The sequence below is a fragment of the Myodes glareolus genome, chromosome 14, assembly GCF_982192425.1.
Source record: "Myodes glareolus chromosome 14, mMyoGla1.1, whole genome shotgun sequence".
Classification (NCBI taxonomy): domain Eukaryota; kingdom Metazoa; phylum Chordata; class Mammalia; order Rodentia; family Cricetidae; genus Myodes; species Myodes glareolus.
Genome location: NC_142039.1, coordinates 9,005,495 through 9,028,820, shown reverse-complemented (window position 1 = coordinate 9,028,820; position 23,326 = coordinate 9,005,495). Strand labels below are relative to the sequence as shown.

The 23,326-nt window shown below is 43.4% G+C and overlaps 1 non-coding gene across 1 annotated transcript; it reads right to left on the bottom strand.

The window, feature by feature from the left end:
- Positions 1–680: 680 nt before the first annotated feature.
- Trnan-guu (transfer RNA asparagine (anticodon GUU)) lies at positions 681–754 on the bottom strand. Its single transcript has one exon. It is a non-coding gene; the product is annotated as a tRNA-Asn (tRNA).
- Between the last annotated feature and the right edge of the window lie 22,572 nt (positions 755–23,326).

The window sequence follows — 23,326 nt, the reverse complement described above, 5'->3', positions numbered from 1 at the left end:
TAGGATTTAGTTGTAGTGACTTAAAAGGCTAAGAATTACTATGTGAACCCAGGGAAAATAAAGAACACACATACACACATACTCTCGCCCACATGAAGAGATAGGATTTTCAAATAATTAATTCCCCAATTAAAATATTTTTAACACTACCTGAAGCCATTTACTTCTTTTTCCTCTTGTTTGTTTGTTTTGTTCCTATTTAAATAGACAGGGTGACCTCGTGGGTTGTATTTATTCCACCTGCCTCAACTTCTCAAGAAACTAGTCCCTACTGATGACCGACACATCAATTTCTGTCTTTTTCTTAAAACTGGCTTTAGATTTCTATAATCTGTACCCAAGACAGTAACTATTTTGGCGGGAGAGTTTGGCACTTTGTGGAAGCAAAACATGAAAGCAAATTTGCTTTTAATTTTTCTCACTTCAAACCCTTTCATTTTTAGAGATTTAATTGTGAAACTGTATAATAGAACCGATTGTTGTTGGCTTCTTTGTTTTGTTTTTTTCTTTTTCAGGTTTATACCACTTTCTACGTTAGAAAAAGTGGAACAATCGCTCCAAAGCAGGGTTTCATTGGGACAGAGTTGATTTTTGAATTTAGGAGGACAGGCACGCAGTGGTGTTGGGTTTGGGCTCCACTTTGTTGCTCGAATTCGACATGGACATCGTAAAAACTAGGGCGTCCCTGGGTGGGCTCGAACCACCAACCTTTCGGTTAACAGCCGAACGCGCTAACCGATTGCGCCACAGAGACTCCGACGCTGGGAGCTGCTCCAGCCGAGGCCTTTATGAAGAATAATAAAGGCTCAGCGACTTCTTTTTCTCCTGCCTGATTCTTATTAGAAGCGGAAATTTTACGTAACGTTTTTAATTTTTTTGAGTCTTCTTTCTACTTCTGAAGCATATTGAAAAATTATGCTTCGGGATAGAACAGAATTGCACGTCACGAAGTGAATTAAAACGCTCTTGCTTTTTCTCCAAGCGCGGTTTGGAAGGTCCTGTTGCAAGAAGGTGACAGTTTCTGATTGATTACCTATCGTAAAGACGTTAAAATGTTCCGCGTGTGAACTGACTTTTCCTTTTGTTTCTGTTCGTGACGTAGTTTGCCCGCTGATCTTACGTTACTTACCGAGCCTCTTCCAGGCCGCCTGATCGTATGCGTGTCTTTTGTTTTTAGATCAAGGTTTTATTAAAACACATGTGCAAACCCTATTTGCGTTTCGCCTTTATTCAGCGCGATTGTCACAGTAATATTTCGTTACAACGTGTCCCCGAGGCTTGAGAGCAGTTGCTGAATTGGTCCTGATTTTCTCTGCCGAGACCTCTTCGCCTGCGTTTAAGCCACGCTATTGAACACGCACCCTCACAGACTTTTTGAAAAAGAAATTACAGAAGAAAAAAAATAGGACTTATGATTAGTTGAGCATATTATAGCGCAGAATCATTTATTGCAAACATACTCGGTCCCTATAAATACTCCTCAGGAAAATCTTTCCCTCCTGTAAAAGTTTGCTTGATGCCTTTTAAACTGTTCAAAATCTTATTTTTGCACCCAGTGTCCACGCTTCCAAGAAGCAATAGTTTCCACTTGCGAACTCGATATTTCCGTTTTTATGTCACTAAATTGCTCTGGCCGTAATCATTCAAACAATGATCCACATCGGCACTTACAGAAGCTCTGTGCAACGTGCTTTTATTAAGTCCAACCGGCTGAGTCCCCCAGTTGTGTGATGACAACTTAAATTGGCTTTAGAACCAATTAGCAGAGAAGTTCCTCGAAAGGTTGAGCTGTTAAACCCCTGGGAATTTACTCCAAGGTGGACTTCTCAGCTTTCAACACAGTTTTAGATGTGAACTTGAAAATTCTGACTTTGAAACAAGCAAGGCACCTTCTGGAACACGCTGATGGCATATATAATTACATGGTGTTGACTACAAGCCTTAATTTTTAAATGTCTGCTCATCTGTACTAAAGTCAGAAAGTGCTGCCCCCTTTCCCTCTGGGTGTTTCTCCTCTGCTGCTGTTCTCCGGACTGTTTAGGCAAAGCGGCTTGCAACCTTGTATTTCACAGCGCTTCCTTAAATGTTTACTCTCCTGCTGAGAATGTTAGCGACAGTCCTGTCCATGCCCACATCCGTAGCTCCCATTTCTTTCTCTGGCTCAAATAGCCATACAAACATTCTCACTTCTAAAAAGAGGCATGAGCTATCCAGGAGGAAACCCAAGTCAGAAAAAAAGACTAACTCATTGCACACCCAAAATCTGTCTGTGTTGAGTGCTGTTATGGTCTTAAAAGCTGTCTTCCAGCCTGCTTCTACAGCTGGCATTTTAAGTAAGACAATGGTTAGTTCCAGTAGCTAATCAACCTTGCCTTTTTGCATCCCTACATTTGAACATATTTCAAAACAGCATATAATTTTTTTTAAAATACTGAATGGAAATCAGAACATCTGACTTCAAGGATACCTGTTGACACATTTTATGCAAAGTGCCCACTTAGCCAAGGTCAGAGAGCAGTCGATGTTGCCGCTCAGGGTTGGTGAACACCTCATCTTAGGCCTTACTATTTGTGCACAACGTTGAGGGTCCAGTTAGATCTACTGATAATTTTAGAAATATTTTCCCCTGGAATTTTAGGATAAACGAAGGAAAACAAATCCCATTGCTTCATTAGCACCCAGGGCTTTCAAATTACTAAAATCGGACAGGCCTGGGTATCCTGCCCTTTATGTATTTTGTCCGTCACTCAGCTGCGAATTTACCTTTTTCAGGAACATGCCTATCAGCGGAGGCCGACCAGCGCAGATTGACAAACCCATATATCTAATTTTCTCCTGGGAGACAGGAACAGAGAAAGAACATCTGTGTGAATGGCCCCACGTGTCTTACCAGACAAGGCAAGCCGGAGCACGTGGATTTCTGCAGCCCCAGTTAGCATGGAGGCCGGGCTTTCAGAAGACTCCCGCTTCTGACGAACAGATAGCTTCCAGGATCTCCTCTAGCTCAGTGTACTACGCTTTAGTGCTTCGCAGTTTGAATCTGGGAAGAACAACCGAGCTGTTTAAAAGGAGCAGCCCAGTTGGAGCTGGGTTTTAAACAGCAATTTGAGAAATCTTCCACAGATCGGGTTGGTTGTGCTCCACAAAGCGAGCTAAAGGAGGATGCTGACCAGACCTCTACAGGGCAAGAAAGAACGGAGACCCGTGTGAGTAACATTTAGCGCATGATCTACAGTGATGTGAAGCTGAGCTCCAGACTCAAGCCACGCCTTCCACGCATCAAAACCTTCCTCCTGTGAAAATTAGAACTAGCTAGTGACACATGAGAAAGTGGATTTGGAGGTGACCAATAGGTATAGTTATTCATAAAATACATAAGATATTTCAGAAAGGTTTGGGGTATCATTTCTTTCTTTAAGAAAATCATTGTAAAAGTCCTGTCACTTGGAGCTTGACGTGAATTTATTCAGAGAGTTGTCTCCACGATATGGTTAACAAACAGATTATTCATGAGAGCAGACAAAGAAAGGCAAAAATAGTGCGTCAATACTCTGCCTGGATAATACTAAAATATGGTTCTCTCTCTCGTATGTACTCATTGTCATCTCCAGCACTTCAGCACCATCCCCTGTGGTCTTCACCTTAACTGTTTCCTGCTAGACTGAAGTGGGCTTGGGGACCTCTAACTTGCTGCACCACGTGGGATGGGGGTGGGGGAATCTCTCCGGAGAGACCTTGTGGTCAACTCAGTAAACCTGACAAGTTCCTCCTCAACTCAAGCTCGTTCCTATTTCATTCAGCGAGGGAGTCACAGCCTCTGTAGCCAATGACCACAGGACAAACAGCTTCAGACAAGGGTCCTCTGCACGCCCATCTCTGCAGGGAAAGCACCATTCTGCATGCAGTGTGGCCAAGCTAGCCTTTTTATTTTTTTTCTTCTTTTTTCCTTCTCACTGTCTTCCTCTTCTTCTTCAACCATGGAACAGGGCTTGCAGGGTAGGTTATTTGACAGGCTGCAAGTGTCAGATGGTCACGAACAAGAGAATTGTCCAAGTCTCATGCTCAGCTTTTTAAAGCTAGTCTAGTAAAAATGAACATTATAGTGTTCAACTATAATTCCAACCTTTGGGAGGTGGAGCACAAAAGTTGGGGACTCAGAGTCATCCTCAGCTATATATAATGAGCTTCAAGTTGGCCTTGGCTTTAAGAGACCTTGACTCAAAACACAAACATAAAAATAGATATCCTTTAAAAATTTAGAATAAACTTTTTTATTTGCTTCAAAGAAATAAAGTAAGCCAATGCCAAAGAAAGAGACTTTAGTAAGGACGAGGGTGGTTGTCATGCAAAAATGAGTGGAGAGTGGATTCAGCACGGTGGGCCGGATAGGGGGAGAAAGCTGGATGCCTGCGAACAGGCCTTCTGCTTACTCCAGCGCCAGGGGAGAAATCTTGTTTCGTTTGGTTCAGAGATCTTTTGGACAATGGTACATGAATACTTTTTTCTAAAATGTTAGACAAATATGTCACTAAAAATTTAAAGATCAATAGTTCTGCTTAAAAACAAAGAGAAATTGATTTAGTTAGAGGGTATCCTTTCAACACAACCTCCCAAGTCTTCAAGGCAGTGGGGGGGGGGGGCACGCCTTTAATGCCAGCCCTTGGGAGGCAGAGACTGACGTGGCAGATCTCTGTGAGTTCAAGGTCAGCCTGGTCTACAAAGTGAGGTCCAGGACAACCATGATTACACAGAGAAACCCTGTCTCAGGAAATTAAAAAAGAAAGACATGAAGGAAGAAAGGAAGAAATAAAAGGAAGAAAAAGAATAGAGAAAAAACTGAAACCCCCAAATCTAAGCCTCTGGTTGTTAGAAAAAGCTATGGGTACTTCGTGCAGCTCTGGTGACCTCCAGGTGGACACAGAAGATGTGATGAAGAGTGAGGCCAGTGTCCCCTACACCCACAGTTCCAGAAAAATGTCAGGTACAAAAAAATTCCAACTAATGCCCTGGGGATAGCTTCCCTGTTTTTGAAGCCATTTCTCACAAAACGGACAGGAAGCCTTGAGCCGAAATCAGTAAATCACGAAGGCAGTTGTGCCTAGCTGTCCAAGTGTTTGAGGACAGAGAAACAGAATCTTAGTAGTTAGAGCAAGGGGTGCTCGACTTTTTAAGCAAGCTTGATGTAAAGTCCAAGCATGACAGAAGTAGATTTTGTAGCATCACAAGATAGCAGAATAGTGTGGCTACCAAGCGCACCTGTATTTACAGACTATTCCACCAAAAAATGTCTTTCAAAATGAGGTAACAGGAATAAAACTTTTTTTTTTCTGTGTGCTTAGAGTTTCTGGGGTTTGGCCAAAGTTACATTCTGGGGCTGGGAGTATAACCCAAGGTACAGTATGGGTTTAGTCCTTGTGAGAGCCCCAACACACACACACACACAAGTTAATTTTCCCTGGGACTGTTTCAGAACACTATTCTAAGAGAGCAGGTTGAACCCGTGGCATTAACTCAAATTCCTTTGGTTTCTCACCTTGATTAGCAGGGTCACTTCCCCACCAAAGTGTCTCAGTTTCCACTACATCCCCTCCTTTCCATAACTGTTCCTAATACTTTGTATCAGACCAAAACATTTCATGTATTTTCCTACTAGAACCTAAACTCTAGTAGATGTACACTAAAACTGGTGCACTGTAGCAACATATGTGATACAACGTACCATTGTATGTGAGAGATTGTACCAACATACATGATATGATGTACCAGTGCAGGTCACATGTAAAATACACAGGCCCTGTTAAAAATACTAAGTACCATTTCTCTTTCATAAGTATGCTTCATTGTTAGGGCTCCCTTTTATTTTCTTTTATGAGTGTTTTGCCTCACTATGCTAGGTAAACTCTCTATTATAAATTGTGCCCCCAAACCATGGTTTAGAATCTAAATTCTTAGTCTACAGAGGCTGAGAATGCTGTAATCCCAGCATTCAGGAGGCTGAGGCAGGAGGATGGAGGCCAGTCTGGGCTTCATAGCAAAACCTTACCTAAAACAAAACAAAACAAAACACCTCAATTTAAGCTTCGAATAATTTGCCCAAGGCTCCCACTGCCCCCCGACTCTGCCTGGCTTCTGCAGTCTCGGTTTTAAATGTCTTCCTTTAGCTTCTTCTCCCTTTCAAGACTTAGGTCGCCAAGCAGTGGCCTCGTCCACTGTGGAAACTCTTCGACTTTGCATCTGGGCATCGGTTCCTTCCTGCAGACCCCTATAGCACTGTTTACTTCCTCAAAGCTCACACTATGGTGTGATTGTGGACTCACTGACTTCCCTTCCTCTGCTCTGCTCCCACAGAAATGTCACCTTAGATATTTTTCATGGAAAACCAACACCGTCTGTAAGTTCCTACCATGAAACACACCATAAAAAAGACTGCAAGAGGGGGCTGGAGAGATGGCTCAGAGGTTAAGAGTACTGACTGCTCTTCCAGAGGTTCTTAGTTCAATTCCCAGCAACCACGTGGTGGCTCACAGCCATCTATAATGAGATCTGGTGCCCTCTTCTGGCATGTAAGCATACATGGAAGGAAGGTTGTATACATAATAAATAAATAAATCTTTAAAAAAAAAAAAAAGACTGCAAGACACAATCAGGGAGCCAGCGGGCCTGGTTCAGAGGCTTACTCGAGAGGATCTTAAATTCACAGCCAGTCTAATCAGATAGTTCCTGGCCAGATCGTGTCTCAAAACACAAGAACAAAACTTTACTGAGGAGCTAAGTCAGAGCAGGTGAGGATCTGGAGGGAAAACGTGCTTGTCTGACAAGCCCTGGGGCCTGAATTCTATTACTGAAACGCACATACCGGTGGAGGGAGAGAACTGACTCCATGAACTTGTCCTGGGACCCCATCCCCCGCCATGGATGTGCTCACCCGTACACCATACTGATAATAAATATTTCTAACTGGCAAGTATTTAACAAAAGAAAGAATCCAAATTGGTTACTTGCCAAAAAGCTTTTTAAACTGTAAAGGTTGTCATTTAAGCCACCATGTTCTTGAAGTTGATTTTGACATCGTTAAGGCCACAGTGTCTCCTGGTTGATTCACTCTCTCCACACTTCATACAACACTGGTTGGGACGTAATTTCAAGTCCTTTGCAAATATTTACTCGTCTGAAATTTGAAGACTGGGGTTAGAGTTCATTGACAGAGTGCTTGCCCAGTAACTGTAAGGCCCTGGGTCCCATTTCAAGCATCCCGTCCTGAGTTATAACGACATTGTGATGCACTTCCCATTATTGTCATCTGTGTTTTACAGATTTTTCAAATTCAGGAGTTAAGTAACTCACTGAAGTTCACAGAGTTGCTGGCACAGCAAGAAATCAAGAGCAGCCCTGCTTCTCTAGATGGCTCCAGAGAGCTGCCTACAATGCCATGTTCACGTGTGTGTGTGCCCATGTGTGTGCTGGTGTGTGTATCCATGTGTGTGCTGGTGTGTGTACCCGTGTGTGTGCTGGTGTGTGTGGGCTTATGTGCATGTGTGCTTGCTGATGAGAGCCAGGTCTTTTCCTACTATACAAGCACTCCGCTCTGAGCCATGTCTCCAGCCCCCTTTTCCTTTTCTTTTTGTAGACTACAGAATGGTTCTTGTGCACTCTACAACTAAATGCTCATTAACAATTTGAAAACTTTAAAAAAAATATTGCTTTAATTTAAAAGGTTTAAATTTGACATGTTTTCAGAGTCAAAGGTTACAAGAAATAGTGTGAAGAATTCTGCCAGATTGTGTAAGTGATGATATGCTATTTTATTGGCTTTCTCTTTTACTTTTTCCTCAAAATGAAGTATTTTTCCTGAAACATTTGGAGTAAACATGAGGAGACACAGTGAGACCCTGTCACATACAAACATGCACAAAAAATTTTAATCAAAACAAGAAAAAAACAAAATTGCAAAGACTACAAATTGAATTTTGAGATTCTGTGGCCTGACTGCTGAGAAACTTCGGGTTTGTTCCAAAGAATCTTTCCACTATCCTAAATCCTTTGTCTAAATCTACAAATAGAATTAATAAAAGATTTTCCTAGACTCTCTTCAGATCTGAATTAATGATCTGAAGGGTTTTGCCTGGAGTTGAAGAACAGCTCCCAAGTTATAGTAACATTCCCCATCCTTTACTTGAACCCTCCAATGCAAAGTTAATTTTGTTTTTGAGGCTGACAGGAACAACTTGATGCTAAACCTAGGGGGACCCGCAGTGAACCTCACTCCCACACAACATCCCAGGTCAGCTGGGAAGGTTTGGTGTGTACCACCATGCCCAGCATAATTGATTTTTTAAAAAAGGGAACATATAACATGCAGAAAAAGAGACTTTCAAAGCCCACGTCACTAACATAAGTGAGCTAAATAAAAGGGCCCTGCAGGGGAGCATTTAGTTTTGGATTTGTACATGCAATTTATTTTAGATGGGGTTGGTGAAAAACTTTCTTTTCAATGAAGTATGAAATAAAATCTGTAATTATATATCTCTTGAATTATTGCTTCACCATCAGAGAATAAGAATTTCTTCTGAACTGTTCACTGGGCTACTTCTGGGCTTGAGTGCTGGCTCAAGGGTGGACGTAGAGGTCATGGATAGAACTGATAGCCATGGATAGGCCAATCATGGACTCCACAAACAGCACCAGAACAGCCGCAGACCCACATGGGAAAGAATGAAGGTGAATTCCCAGCTTACACCAGGCACATATATTAAATCCAACTAGACTAAAAACTAAAGCAGAAAAGCTCAATTTATGAGGGGCTTCAGAGAAAGCACAGCCCTCATGTGTGTGAGTATGCATGTATGTATTTGTGTGTGTGTGTGTGAGAGAGAGAGAGAGTGAGAGAGAGAGACAGAGACAGAGAGATAGAGAAAGAGAGACCTCGGGTCAAGCAATGGTTTCTTAGACATGATTGCAGAGTGCAACCACAATAGAAAAGATGAACTGGATGCTGGGTCAGGGAAATGGTTTGGTGATAAAAACATTTGCCTCACAAATCCGATGGCCTGAGTTTGGAGCCCCAGAACCCACAGACATAGAGACATGAATCCCCAGCAGCTCATGAAACATAAAATCCTGTCTCAAATTAAGTGGCAGGTGAGAATCAACTCTCAGGGCACATGAGCACTGTACCACCCAAACAGTAAGTACTAGTGTACACACACACACACACACACACACACACACACACACACTCACACATGATGCATAGAACGGTCAGATTAATGCATACAGAAATAAGCCAGAAACATGGGGCGGTGGTGGAGATGGACGGTTGTTCTGTGTGGATAATAAATACATACGATGAAGCTGAAAAAGATGAATGTTGCCAGGTACGGTTGCGCACACCTTTATCCCAGCACTGGGGACGCAGAGGCAGGCAGATCTCTGTGAGTGTGAGGCCATCTTGGTCTACAGAGTGAGTTCTAGGAAAGCCTGAGCCACATAGTGAGACCCTCTCTCAAGAAAACTACAAGACAGGCAAGGTGGCACACATCTTTAATCCCAGCACTCGAGGTTCGAGACCAGCTTGGTCTACAAGAGCTAGTTCCAGGATAGGCTCTAAAGCTACAGAGAAACCCTGTCTCAAAAAACCAAAAAGAAAAAGACAAAGAAAACAACAACAAAATCAAAACAAACAAAAAGAGTGAACTTTGTGTTATACGAATGACAACGTGATAATAATAAATAAATAAAAACAACAGTAAATATTTACCTTTGAGTGACATACCGACTTGGAAGTGAAGGTAAAGAACATTATGAATGTGCAAAGCTCGCTGAAGTACCTGCATTCAGATTTGCAAATCTGTTTCCAGTTTGTTTTTCTACGTTGTCAGTAGCTGCCTCTAACCCAAATCCCAAAATGGAACTGTCTGACTTTCAGCCTGCTGTTGGAGTTTCACCACAGGAATGCTGGGAAATAGCGCCTTCCTGGTCACCATGCAGGTGTCTCCTTCCTTTCCAGCTGCATTTGCTCTCATGCCCTCAGTTGACTTAAATATCAGTCAGTAGGATCAAGATTTATGTCAATCAGTACACATTGCTGAGTGCTCAGTACTGTTCACACTACAAGAAATGTGGGTGAGAGCTGAGATCTGTGCACAGTGGAGAAAATGTGGAGCCCGCTGGAGGTACCATGTGTGGCTGCGAAGGTGCCAAAAAAAGGCCCCTGGAACAGACCAGGAAGCAGGCCGAGGATGTGGGCCAGGAAGAGAAGGTTTTCAAGCAGAAACAAAGAAGAGCAGACGAAACTCAGGGAGCTAAAGTCAATGCTGCCGGGTAAGGGATGCTGGCTACAGGTGAAATTAAGAAATCTGGCAACAAGTAAGCTGTTCCTCGTTTCTGGGTTGACGGTGACCCTATTCCACAGCTATTTGAACATCTGGATTTCTTGCCCTCTTTACCACCTATAGCTAGAATGAATGAAATGTTATCCTGGAGCCTGTTGAACATCAGGATTGCCTACTATAACATTTTTGCCACCTATAGTTAGAATGAAGTGCTATCCCGAAGCCTGTTGGACATTGCAATAAACTTTTGTTAAAGAAAAAAAAATAATTAAAAGACAAGAAAAGAAAATACGGAGCAAAACCCAGCAGGCCAGGGGTCTGAAACACTGGGCTGAGAAGTCTTTCATCGATGGAATTTAGTTAGAATTGGACAAATCTGTTCTGGAGGAGCAAGGAGAAGAAAGAGGTGTTGGGGTCCAGCCTGGGAACCGGAGCACGGCAGCACCATCAGAAACTAGCCTGTCAGGTAGGCAAGGTAGAACAGGGGTAATCTCAGCTCTCGGAGGCCCAGGCAGGAGGCTCACCAGTTCTAAGTCAGCCTGAGCTGCATAGTGAGACCTTGTTTTAAAAGAAAAAAGAAACGAGAAACAGGAGGGACATGAGGTGGGTCAGAAAGGAAAAAAAAAAAGGGGGGGGAGGGTAGGGGGAAGGGAGAAGAAGTGCATGAAGGCGCTCGCTGCCGAGTCAGATGATCCGAGTTTGGGACCCATATGATGGAAGGAGAAAGGAAGCCAGTTCAGACAAAGATGTCCTTTGATTTCCACACAGAAGTCCTGATGAGCCCGCGTGTGCACACGTGCGCGTCCCCGCACAGAGATATACACAGAAACACACAGTTTGTTTTCTAAGAGGAAAAGAAAGACATCCCAACTAAGACTCCATTAGTGGCTAAGGCTGCTGGGTTAGGATTAGAGTTTGATATGTAGGCTGGTGAGTGACAAGCAGAGGACTCCCATCCCTGTTGGTTGTTTGTGTCGCTCCCCCATCCTCCTTAAACACGGTGTCTTTGTAGCTTCCCATTCCACTGTTCCATGATGGACCCCTTGCGCCTTGCACAGTAGGGTTCTGCCCGCCTCTGCAGAGTGTTCAGTCACCAATGCCCTCCAAATCGTCGCCTTCCATGGGCTTCCTCTGCCTCTTACTGTAACACATTCTGGTCGCCGCTGAGTGAACACCAGAGCTTTTTCCCCTGCTCCGGCAGGCAGGCCCCCAAGCACGGACCACAGCTCCTCTGTGGAGAGCCCTCCCTGCCCTCACCCTCCCTGGCCCACACATCACTCAGGGCATGGTGTTGCCATCACTTCTCCTTAGTATAGTTCAGAGTACATGCTCATTGGTGAGCCTCATTTCACACCCTCCTCACGTCTCTTCCCATTGGCTGCCTCTAAACCATGGTCTCCCCGCCTCCCTCCCGACCTTCAGCCAACTCACCGGAAAGGGTTCTACTTAGAATACAAAACCAAACATTTAGTTTATCAACTGAAAGCACTTCTAAAATGATACCATGGCTCCCAAACTATGGACCAAGTCACCCTGGGGTGCTGCAGTGAAACAACTTTTCAGAGCTGCTGTAGCGTGTTTCAAATTTTGAGAGAAATACAGCCACACGTTTCAGACATCAGACAAATAACCCTTCTCACATCACAGGCAATTGAATGAACAGAACCTGGTCTGTCTTCCTTCGTTCCTTCCTTCCTTCCTTTCGTTTTTGATTTTTTGAGACAAGGTAACCCTGGCTGTCCTGAAACTAGCTCTGTAGATCAGGCTGGCCTTGAACTCCTGCCTCTACCTCTAAAAGTTCTGGGATTAAAGGCGTGCACCACCACCACCACCTGGCCAGAATTTAGTATTTCTTTTGCTTTGGAACATCATGAGAAAATTATAAAGCCACCACGACTGCATGGAGAAAAGTTGGTGATCTGTGGCCTGCCCAGTGTTTTTAGGCTATGTAGCTTGCTTACCTCTGTCCTCACCCACCCTTCAAGTTCCATTTCCATCCTGTATATGCCATACTGCTGCTGTCCCAAGTCCAACAGACAGGAGGCAGGCTTGAGCCTCCTAAAATGCATGGCTCAGTCATCTTGAGTGGTTAGGATATGACATCTATGGGAGTATAAAGACATGGGTGCTGGGGGCTGGAGAGATGGCTCAGCGTTTAAGAGCATTGCTTGCTCTTCCGAAGGTCCTGAGTTCAATTCCCAGCAACCACATGGTGACTCACAACCATCTGTAATGAGGTCTGGTGTCCTCTTCTGGCCTTTAGGCATACACACAGAAAGAGTATTGTATACATAATAAATATACAAAGAATATTGTCTACATAATAAATAAATAAAATATTTTTTTAAAAAAGTCCAGGGGCAAGGAAGTGAATCCAGCAGGAAGCCACTCCTGAATTTCCACACCTACAGATTCTGAAGAGGTAGGTTGTCTGAAGTGAAACAAACAAACAAACAAACAAACAAAATTGGTTGGTTGGCTTAGAATCTGGTTTGTTTGGTAAAGTGCTTGTCTAACATGCAAGAAACTCTGGATTCAGTCCCCAAAAGCACATTGCAACAGACATAGAGACACACGTCTGAATCCTAGAACTTGGGAGATGGAGGTAGGAGTATTAGATATTCAAGGTCATCCTGTGCACATAGAGTTCCAAGCCAGACTGGGCTACAGAAGATCTTGCCTCTAAACAAACAAACAGAATATAATTGATCAGGCCAGTAAAATAACTCAGTGGTTAAAGATGCTTGGTGTACAAACCAGAAGACTTAAATTTAAGTTCTAAAGCCCAGCAAGGGAGGAAGGAAAGCACCTACTCCACAAAGATGTCTTCTGACCTCTTGGAATAAGCCAGGCCACTGCACACACACAGTCGTCCTGGGAGGTGGAGAGAGAGAGGTAGGTACACACAGACACAAGGATGATGATGATGATGATGATGATGATGATGATGATATGATAATGATGATGGTTTTTTAAAATAATTGTTTGGTGAGTCTTTGGCAATCCCTGTGCTGTCAGGCTGAAGGGCAGAAGGGACCAGACCATGTCTCACTCCCCTCTCACCTCACAGAGGTCACAAGATGCCAGGGTTTTGTATTTTAGGAAAGTCACCTTTTCAGTGGGCTGGAATGTTGGCTGAAGGTTTGGTGGGAGGTAGGAAGATGGTGGCCACTTGGGAGAAACAACGTCAAATGGAAGTCATGAATGGCAACACTGTAGGATGAAAAGCATCTAAACAAACATGACTGACTCTGTTCACGACGGCACCACCACCTTCCTCCCTATCAGTGAGCACCTGAGTTCTGGAAATGGCTTCTTTCCCTGGGCTGCATGTCCCATGGTCGCAATTCTGCCATGTCATACATAGTCTTCTCTCAGGCATACCTCTCCTGCTCATCTCCTCTCTAAGCATGTGTAGGACTGTATGCCTTCTTTTCCCCAGTCTGGTCCACCGTGAACCATAAGTAGGTCTGGGATGAAAGGAAACACACCATGGAAGCTGCAGTTGCACCCTACAAAGAGGTCAATTAAGTTAGAAGCTGAGCTTCACTCATTGGGTCAAAGAGTTAATGACACTCAAAATATTAATTAACGATGTCTCTGGTCAGCCATGGGAAAAGCTGCTTGCAGGTGTTGAAGGGCGAATTGAGAGGTGATGCCCTGACTTCTGCCTAGCCAAGCCAGCTTCTTTGTTCCACACAGCCAGCAAGAGAGGGTGAATGGGGAGTCTCATGCTCCCTTTGAGTTTAGAGGAGGGAAGGGAAGGAGGAAACAATGTAATTATATTATAAGTAAAATAAATAACTTTTAAAGTTGCAATTCCACGGGCTAATTGCTTTTTAAATACATGTTACTCTACTGAATTTTATCATCAAAAAGTTGGGATTTAAACCTTGGAATTAAAAAAAAAAGTGATTCCCTGTTTTCTTCCACAACACAAGTCTAGACTGTGTTCACACAGACCCAACATATGCAAACTTAAATAACAACTAACAAAATTGTTCTTGCTAGAGCTGAATTTAGTCAAGTTTTCACCAGTGTTTGGTTTTACATATTTTTGTATTTAGGGGAGGTGTGTGCCACAGCACACATGCGGAGGCCAGAGGAGGACTTGTAAGAGTCAGTTCTTCCTTTCCGTCATGTGGGTCCCGAGGATCAAACTCAGGCGGTCAGGTCTGGCAGCAAGCGCTCAGGGAACCATCTGAGTGTCCCTTTATTACCATTCTCACCTGGTGCTGAAGGGCTCCTTTGTTCACTCTTTGTTGATCAACTTTCCTTAACTGTAAGAGCAGGTGAGGGCTAAGGCCACTCACTTCTTGGATGAACTCAGAAGCGTAAAGCAGGAAGCGCCAGACATACCCACTCAGCAATGGTACCCTAGGGGTCCTCATTTCTAAGTTCAAATCCATCCTAACTACACTAAGATGGGGACTAAGGCCTTAGAGGAAATTTAGGATCCAGCTGTATGAGGTTCTTAAAAGTTTTCATTGAATAAGAATAAATGTTGTTATTATTATAAATCAACTTTAAATACATTTTCATTCTTCCCACTAATCTACTCAGAAAACAAATGAACGTGCCACACGGAGATACCACCACAGAAGAATCTCTGCTGTGAATAATTTATTCCTTTCCGGTCTCACAAGGCAGACACTAGGGAATCCTGTGTGCTTTGTCATATTACATGTGAACTCCACCACACAGGATTATTATTGATGAGGAAAATGTGTCATTTGTTTTTTTGCTAATTGAATGGGCATTGATGTTAAAGATGTCTAAAGCAAACTGTAACTAACTAGCAAAAAGGTTTCAAAGTAAAAAGAGTGTTAATATCTTGCCATGAAGGCCTTTGATCTTTGAGCTTTAGCCTCACTGGGACTCTTTCCAATTCATCTTTCTTCTTTCTCTTTCTCTAAGAGGAAATCATTTTCTTTTGAAGTCAATATATAGCCTTCCTGTTAATCGCCCTACACTTTTACTTCATATGTGTATGTCCTTACCCACATCTTTCACTTATGAAATTCTTTATAAATTATTAATTTTCAGCATAAGTCATTTATACATTCTAAATATTAATTTCTAGTCAAGTACATACCTTGAAAAGACCATCTCAGTTTATCTTTTAATTTTTATGTCCCCTATCATATTCAAGGTATTTTAAATATGATTCATTTTGTCATTTCCCCTCCTCTATCGGTCGTACATTTTAACACTTTAAGTCATACTTCCTAGGCAGTAGTGGTAGTGCACTTGCTGAGCATGGCCAGTGCCCTGAGTTTGATCCCCAGTGTCACAAAAGAAAGAAAGAGAGAGGGAGGGATGGAAGGAGGAAGGGAAGGAGGGACAGAGGGAGGAAGAGGGATAGAAGGAGAGGGAAGAAAGGAGGGAGGGAGAGAGGGAGGGAGGGAGAATTCCTTCCCTATATCATGCTTATGAAGAATTCTTCCATAATCATTATCAATACCCTAAAAGTTAATATTAATGTGCATTTTATCTCTGCGTTAGTATGTGTGCAGATGCCAGAAGAGGGCATTAGATCCCCTGGAAGTGGAGTCACAGATGGTTGTGACCCACCTGAGATGGGTGATGGGAACCAAACTCAACCTTTGGAAGAGCAGTCAGCACTCTTAAATATCTCTCCAGCTCCATGATCAACATATTTTAAAAAGTTCTCTTTTTCTTGTGTTTAATGTATCTGAAATTTAATTTGTATGTAGGTAAAGGTAAAGATGCTTGCTTTTTCTTTCTAATCTGAGCAGTTGCTTTTTAATAAGAGTAAATAGAGACAGACCAAGCATTGCCTATAATCTGTCAGCCCTGGTTTGTCCCATCCTTGTCTACACACTGCCTTGAATACTTTGAATATTTCTCCTGCTCAGAAGATAGGTCCTGGCCACTCCCCCCGCCCCCCAGCAATGGGGGTTCCTTAGACTTTATATAAGGCTTTCTAAAGCCATCTGAGTTGTGCTTAATTTTTACTGCATTGATCAGGAAGTGACATCTTAATAGAGTTAACTTGATTTAAGTACTGAGTTATTCCAATTAAATTGAAGAACAAGTGAGACTTCTCCAATGATGCCCAGTTTTAGAAAGCTCACTGGGGAAAAGCCTGTACTTCCAGTCAAACTCATTTGCTGCCTACCAATGCAGAATGAGAAATGCAGAGAAAATGTTTTAATCTACTGTCTAAGGTTCTAAGAGTCAGATTTGCAAATCCAAAGAACTTGCGAGGCCAACTTTCTCATCTATAATCTGAAGTTACCACTGTAGATTTCACAGGGCCTGGCTGCATTGTGAAGGTTCTTGCCAAGATGGGTGAGCATTCCCCTCTCTTCATAGAAAAGAAGATGTGCTCAAAACCTGATTTTATTCTATTTTATTTTATTTTGGCTTTTTGAGATAGGGTTTTTTCTGTGGCTTTGGAGCCTGTCCTGGAACCTGATTTTAATCAAAGACAATGAATGGAAGCCAAGGAAATTTTTATGTTAAAGGAAACATTCTGTGATTTCTGCTAAGAACAATTCCCCCTAGATTTTTTTTAAGCTTCAAAATTTTTATCTTCAATTATTTCCAGGAACTCCAGAGTACATCATATAAAGAAGGGACACCTTCGATTTGCTCTGGAGGATACAGTTCTGTCAGTGAGGAGAATAAAATAGAATGTTATTGTAAATGTGAGTTTAGAAAGTTAAATATAGTTGGAAAGATAAATTATTTTATTTTCAGTCTCTAGATATAGACCAGCTTCCCTCATTGTGATTGAAAGAGGGGCTTAGGTCAGCAAATGATGTCATTGCTCCCCTTCACTTGACATGCTTCTGTCCTCTGGCTGGAACAGAACCAAGAAGGATTCTGCCCAGCTACACCACACCACAGTCTCTGCCGTGAAGATCGGCCAGTCAGAAAACACCTCTTCAGCCAGACAGTTCAGGAAGCCACGTGTCTGTCCAGCTGCAAACCGGGAGGCTTCAAAATCACGTTGCTTCTCATCTCAGGGAACATCCCAAGGACCATAATTTAGGAATATTTTGTATTCAAAAGCAGCACAGCAGAGTTCTTCCTGGCGGGGGGTGGGGGAAGAGAGTCTTGAATGTAAAAGGGGGAGCGATTTAAAAGAAAATTTAATCTTTAAACACTTGGTCACCTTACTGCTTGAGAGTGACTGTCTTCAGCGGAAAACAAGCATGAGTTATCAACATCACTGTATTCTTTGCAGAATTCTCTAAAAATCATCGTTGGAAGTCCGTCTAGAAAGAAGATTCCGATTCCTTGTCTGTTCAAAACCAGTACAAGACGGCCAGCTGCAATGGAAGAAAAGAAAGCACGGAGTAAATTCAGCCAGCTAACCAGAAACAGAAAACAAGCGAGCGAGAGAGGAGGGAAGAGAAGGAGGGAGGAAAAGAGAGAGTTGCCGAGAGACAGAAACACAGAGAGACACAGAGCCCGAGACGGAGCCAGGGACAGAGAGAGCAGCAGAGAGAACGGTGGCAGGGAGCCCAAGGCCTCCTCGTCGCGGCAGGAGACGCCAGCGCCCCACGAAGTCCCTTCAGCTGCGGGGCGAGCGCTCGGCCCACGGGAGGAGGCCAGTGGCTTCTGCGGTCACCGACTCGCCACCACGGCCCCTGGCTGCCTGGGCTTGCACCAGGACGCCCCTTCTCGCCCACACACAAACCCGCAGAGACCACACACACAAACACGGCCGATGTGGGAACTCAGAGAGCTGCAGAGAAGAACGCGCCAGCCACAGACACAAAATGGAGAAAGAGGAACCGAGGGGGACAAGAAGGAGGGAGGCGCGGGAAGGGAGCTTAGGATGAGAACGGTCCAGGGTCCCCCGGGTGGAGGGTGCCAGCAGGAGAGCCCAGGAGGCGGAAGCGAGAGCACAAGGGGGAAGAGCGAGGAGGCCAAGGCAGCACCCGAGATCAGGCCGTTCCGGGTGTCGAGGCTCCATTTTCAGCAGCGCCATATTCGCGAGCCCTTCTCCGTGTTTAATTTGGATTCTCCCCCCACCCCCATCCCGGCGGCTGGGGACCCGTGCCACAGGGTTTCTGCTGCTTGGGCCAAGGGCTTGGGCAGCAGGACAGGACGCAGGGTCCAACCGGGGACTCTCGTTCCTGTCTCTACCTCGCAGGGCTGCAGGTTGCAAGATACAAGGTCTAGCTTGGGACCCCCAGTGCTATCTCTGTCTTGCAGGGCTGTAGAGTGTGGGGTGCGAAGCCCAGCTGGGAGTCCTTCGTGCCTGTCTCTGACCTTGCAGGACTAAGGGGTGCAGAGCCTGACTGGGGACCCTCCAGTTTGTCTCTGACTTCACTGCAAGAGGTCCTGGGGACGGCACCCCCGGAGCACACGTCCTTGACCTTTGCCTGGTGTGTGTGTGGGGGGGAGGGGGGCTCTAGTGCAGGGAGGAGGGGTTAGTAGATGTGACGGAGAAAGAAAGAAAAGAAGGAAGGACGCCCTTAGGGAGAAGGGCGCTATCTGAGGACAGCGGGGCGTGGCGTCCCAAGATCCAGCCTTCCTGGAAGGGATTGGGGGGCCTCCCCCAGATCCCGCCCAGGGCAGGAGGCTGGCCGACCGTATTCAGAGCACAGCCATCAAGCCGCGACCCAGGTCGTAGCTCGTCCAGGACCAATGGAGGGATGATTGTCTGACCGGCCGCCCGGGCTGCGGGGTTCTCGGTTCGCTCTCCACTTTCGAGGTCTCAAAGCTTCTTGGGGTTATTCTTGTAGTAACTGGAGGCACCCAAATGTGGAAGCCGCGTCTGTCTCGCGTCTAATCCTTTGTCGCTCTTTAGAATAGTGCCACCCTCAACTTCACGCGTGACTTCTTACAATTCTCCCCTCTTAGCCCGCATTGTCTTTTTCTCCAAATCCCATCCTTGTCAGAGCTAAGGAAGCCTCTGGATTCATGGCTTCCCTGCCCTCCTCCAAGGACGCGGGGAGCCAACGGGCGGCGATACTTTTGGCCGGAGAAACCCGAGGTCAGAGCCCGGTGCCCTCGGGGATGCACGCTGTGCATGCTCGGGGATGCCCAGGCCGAAGGCCTCCGGACTTCGTTCCCCTCTGGTGGGAAGGACTAATGCTGGAGGCGAGGAGGCGACTGCTCCTTCAGGTCCCACAGCAAAGGCCAAGGGTCCACTCGCTGTCACCGCGAGGTTGACTGATTCCCACATCGCCCAGAGAGGTTCGGTGGACTCGGTGCTGTCTTTGCGCCTGGAATAAAACATCTTCTGCCTGGTTGTCCACCTTTCTTGGCCATCTCAACACAGTGCAGTGCCTGTCACCCTCCCTGAAGTTATTGCTACCTGTCTCCCACCCCGCGGTAATTTCAGACCCAAGCACAAATGCATCCCAACCTTGGCACCTCCAAGCTCCGGCTGCGCAGACTGGAGCCCTCGAACCCGGATGTCCACCCGTCACTGGCTTCGCGTGGTCATTTTATCACTGCGTTCTTAACCCGATTTTGACTTTCGAAACTTCTCTGTTACCTTGAACAGTTCATCTTTCACAGCTCTGCGTTTCTACCTTCTTAGATTTTTTTTTCCAAAGAGGTCTCTTTCTCAAGCAAGAAACAGATTTCTTTCTTTCTTTTTCCCCTCTTCAGTTTGAAAAGTGGCATTCCAGTGCGGGCTGCAAATGTCTTGAGGTGAAAGAGAAAGCTCCGTGGCTCAGTTCCCACAGCGCGAACCGGTTAGGTTCAGGAGAATCCTTTCCTGTGTTTTTGTGAAAGGCTAAAACCGAAATTAAAATTGAATAGCCTTGTGATGATTTCGAGATGTTCCACAAAACTCAGAGCTGAAAACCTCGGCGAGCTGAAAGGCCTGCTTAGAAATCAGTCTGGCTTCTGGGACTGAGAGCGGCCCTTTTTTTTTTTTTAAGGCTGTAAGATTTTTGAAATTAAATAATTCATCACGGTGTAGGCATTTATGGTTTGACAATAGCTGACGCTTTAGATTCCCGGTGTGTGTTCATGTTTGTTTGCCTCCTCTTGGATGTTCTTAACCCATCTTCTGTGCTTCCCTCTCTGTGGACTGCTTATTCACCAGGTCTATTGATTTAGTCAGGAGTTTTGTAAAAGCTAAAGTTCCTGAAGCCATTCAGAAAGGGTGTTTTCGGAACTGTAGCCCCAAGAGTGACACCTAAGTAACCTGCTGTCACAAGGGTGACTTCCTTCTAAAGTAAGAGTTGGAAGTTGCCTTTTTGATTGATATTTCCACTCTTGACTCTAGTCATTGATTAGCTTCTGAGGCCTACTTCTTTTAAATCATTGTGCAGCATTTTGTAAACTCTTAAGAGAAACGTGGGTTTCTTGTCAGGAGGCAGGTATTGATCGATGTTCAACGTCAAACAAAATCGTCACATGAATGCATGTCATTTCTAACAATGTGTTAAGTATTGCTGACTAGTACACAAGAAAATAACTTTATCTGATAGATTTTCCATGTAAAAGGAAGTGCATGATTCCTGTTCTCAAATTAAGTGAATTAAAATTTCAAATAGAGCTCTTCTTACATTTTATTCAAAATTCATTTGGACAACTAGATGACATAAATTGTTTTCAGAATAATTTTTGAGCAAGGTAATTCTTAGGAATGCAAAAACATGAATTCACAAGTGTTCAACGTATGATAGTCACCTTCTAACACATACATTCTTTACAAAGGGATGTGATTTTTATTTTTAACATTATCTATTGGTCTTTTTGTCATTCAAAAGTTTCATAATGTATTGCCTACCTGGAAAACATTTCTTCACAATTGCCTGAGTTGCTATGTTGCAAGTCATAACTGCTTAGATTCATTGGCATATGCAAGACTAAGTGTAATTTAAATGGTCCTCACTTTCTGTGTACTTCAAATTTCAAGTAGCTACCCTACTTATACCTTAAATGCTAGATATGTTCATGTATCAGTATGCAGAACACATTCAGGTATTTCGTATACTAAAATATTGAACACTAATGTAGCTTTATTCTCTGGCAGCCTCTCTCAGTCCACTTTTTTTAAAAATTAAATCTCCTGATTGTATCTGCTCCACAGCAAATACTATCAGACTGTTTAAATGAATTGAAATATTCTCTCCTCCCATCTTAATGCTCCATGCTTAGTTGTTTCATGAGAAATTGATAGCATTCAAGGATGTTAGTAGTTTTATATCTAAGATCATGACAAACTCTTGCACTCATTTATTAAACATATAGAATTTATTGAGGTTCAGTGGCACGTGAGCAATGCATATCTTCAGAACACTTTCTTTAGACAGGAAACTAGCCATTGTAACTCTTCATGTTGGCTGGGAATTTAGAAGTAGTGATATTTGAACACTTGTCATATTGCTTCTTGTTTTAGGAGAGCTAAATACGACACAAAATATTCTATGAAAAAACCCCATGTACAGCAGAGGTGGTGGAGAGGAGGAGGGTGGTGAAGTGCTCTTAGAATGTTTGTACTTATGTTTGTTTGAAAGCAATTCTTCCTTATTTTCACCTAAAATTGCTGGTATATTTACCCAATGCTTCCGCAACAATTAGGTAAAGACTTAAAAAGTTCTATTTTTTTTAAACAAAAGATTATCAGTCAGCCAAAATATTAGATTTTCATGTCATAAAAAAATAAGAATTGCCCATAAGCCATTGATCTTAAGAGATATGTCTGAAAAGTTTACAGAATATGACAGAAAAATGTCCTGATCATGTTGCTGATTGGCAAAGTGTTTAGACAATGAGTGCACTGTTTGCAAAAGCCAGGAACTTTCACAGTAGTTTCCACACTTTCATCTGTTGGTTTAAATTCTCTTCAGGATAGCACAAACCTTCTGAGCTGGTTTCTAAGTTCATAGAATAGCTGACTTTGTGTGTTACGAATAAGAAAAGAATTACTGAATTTCTGCTTAGTAGCAGGAATCCAAACAGTGATAGCACAATTTCGTAAATTAATTGTGTGCTCTCTCAGAAGATGTGGAGCATAGTTAGTTCCCTTGATCCGGTGCAGCAGAAGCTTTGCTTCTTACAGAGTAGACCATGAGCTGCTTTCAGTTGCTGTCCTCAAACACCAGCCTCTAGAGACAAGGAACGAATGCAGCGTCTGTGTGGGGCTCTGACCAGAGAAAGCTCAGGTAGGAGAGCTCCAATTGTTTTCTTACCTCATAAGTGACTCTCTAATGAAGAATTAATAATTACCTTTTTTTTTAAAACTAATCAACCTGGTTAAACACACACACAGTTACAAAAGTCATACATTATGAATGATATGATATAAAATGAACCCTTTGAAAAGGCATCTTGAAATTATGATTTAATTCTTAATTTAGAATACTGAGCACCAAGTACTGTAGTTTACCATACCTTATCCTATGCCAGTCCTTACTGTGACACAGAAAATATGGAAATGGGACAAATATACAGATATTTTTAAAACTTTTCCTTTCTTGTTAAATGAAACAAAACAGGATTCTAGGAGCCTAAAGTGGGAGCAGAATTCTCTGCCTTTTTTACAGATGGAACAGGTAAATCTGAAAGCATTGCCTTCAATAATTTTATAATTTAAAAGTGTGGATCGAGGTAAAATTCAAACTTTCAGAAGAAAGCTCCTGCTCTCTTATGGTCTGTGTTGATTTTCACAGCAAGTGCTTGTGGAAAAGGGATAGAATATTTGCAGTCATGGAGTAATTAGCGTGAGTGGGAGGGGAGAGAAGGCAGGGTGGGAGGGTCAGAAAAGGGACTGAACTGCTGAGAGAGAGGCAATTGATTGTGATTACCATTTTGCCTGGCCAAAATCAACTCACTTGATAATGCTTCACTGAAAATTAACACTTAAAATTTCTATAATCAGCCCATTTGGTGCAGTTTCTTTTTTTCTGGGCAATAAAGTTGTTAGCACAAGCTATAATGGAAAAAAATGAATTAATTAAAGTTTTCAGGTGCAAACTTGAATGTAAAATAGATCATTAAATAAAAAGTGAAATATTGGTTTGGCTGTGTATTTGGCAACCAGATAATTT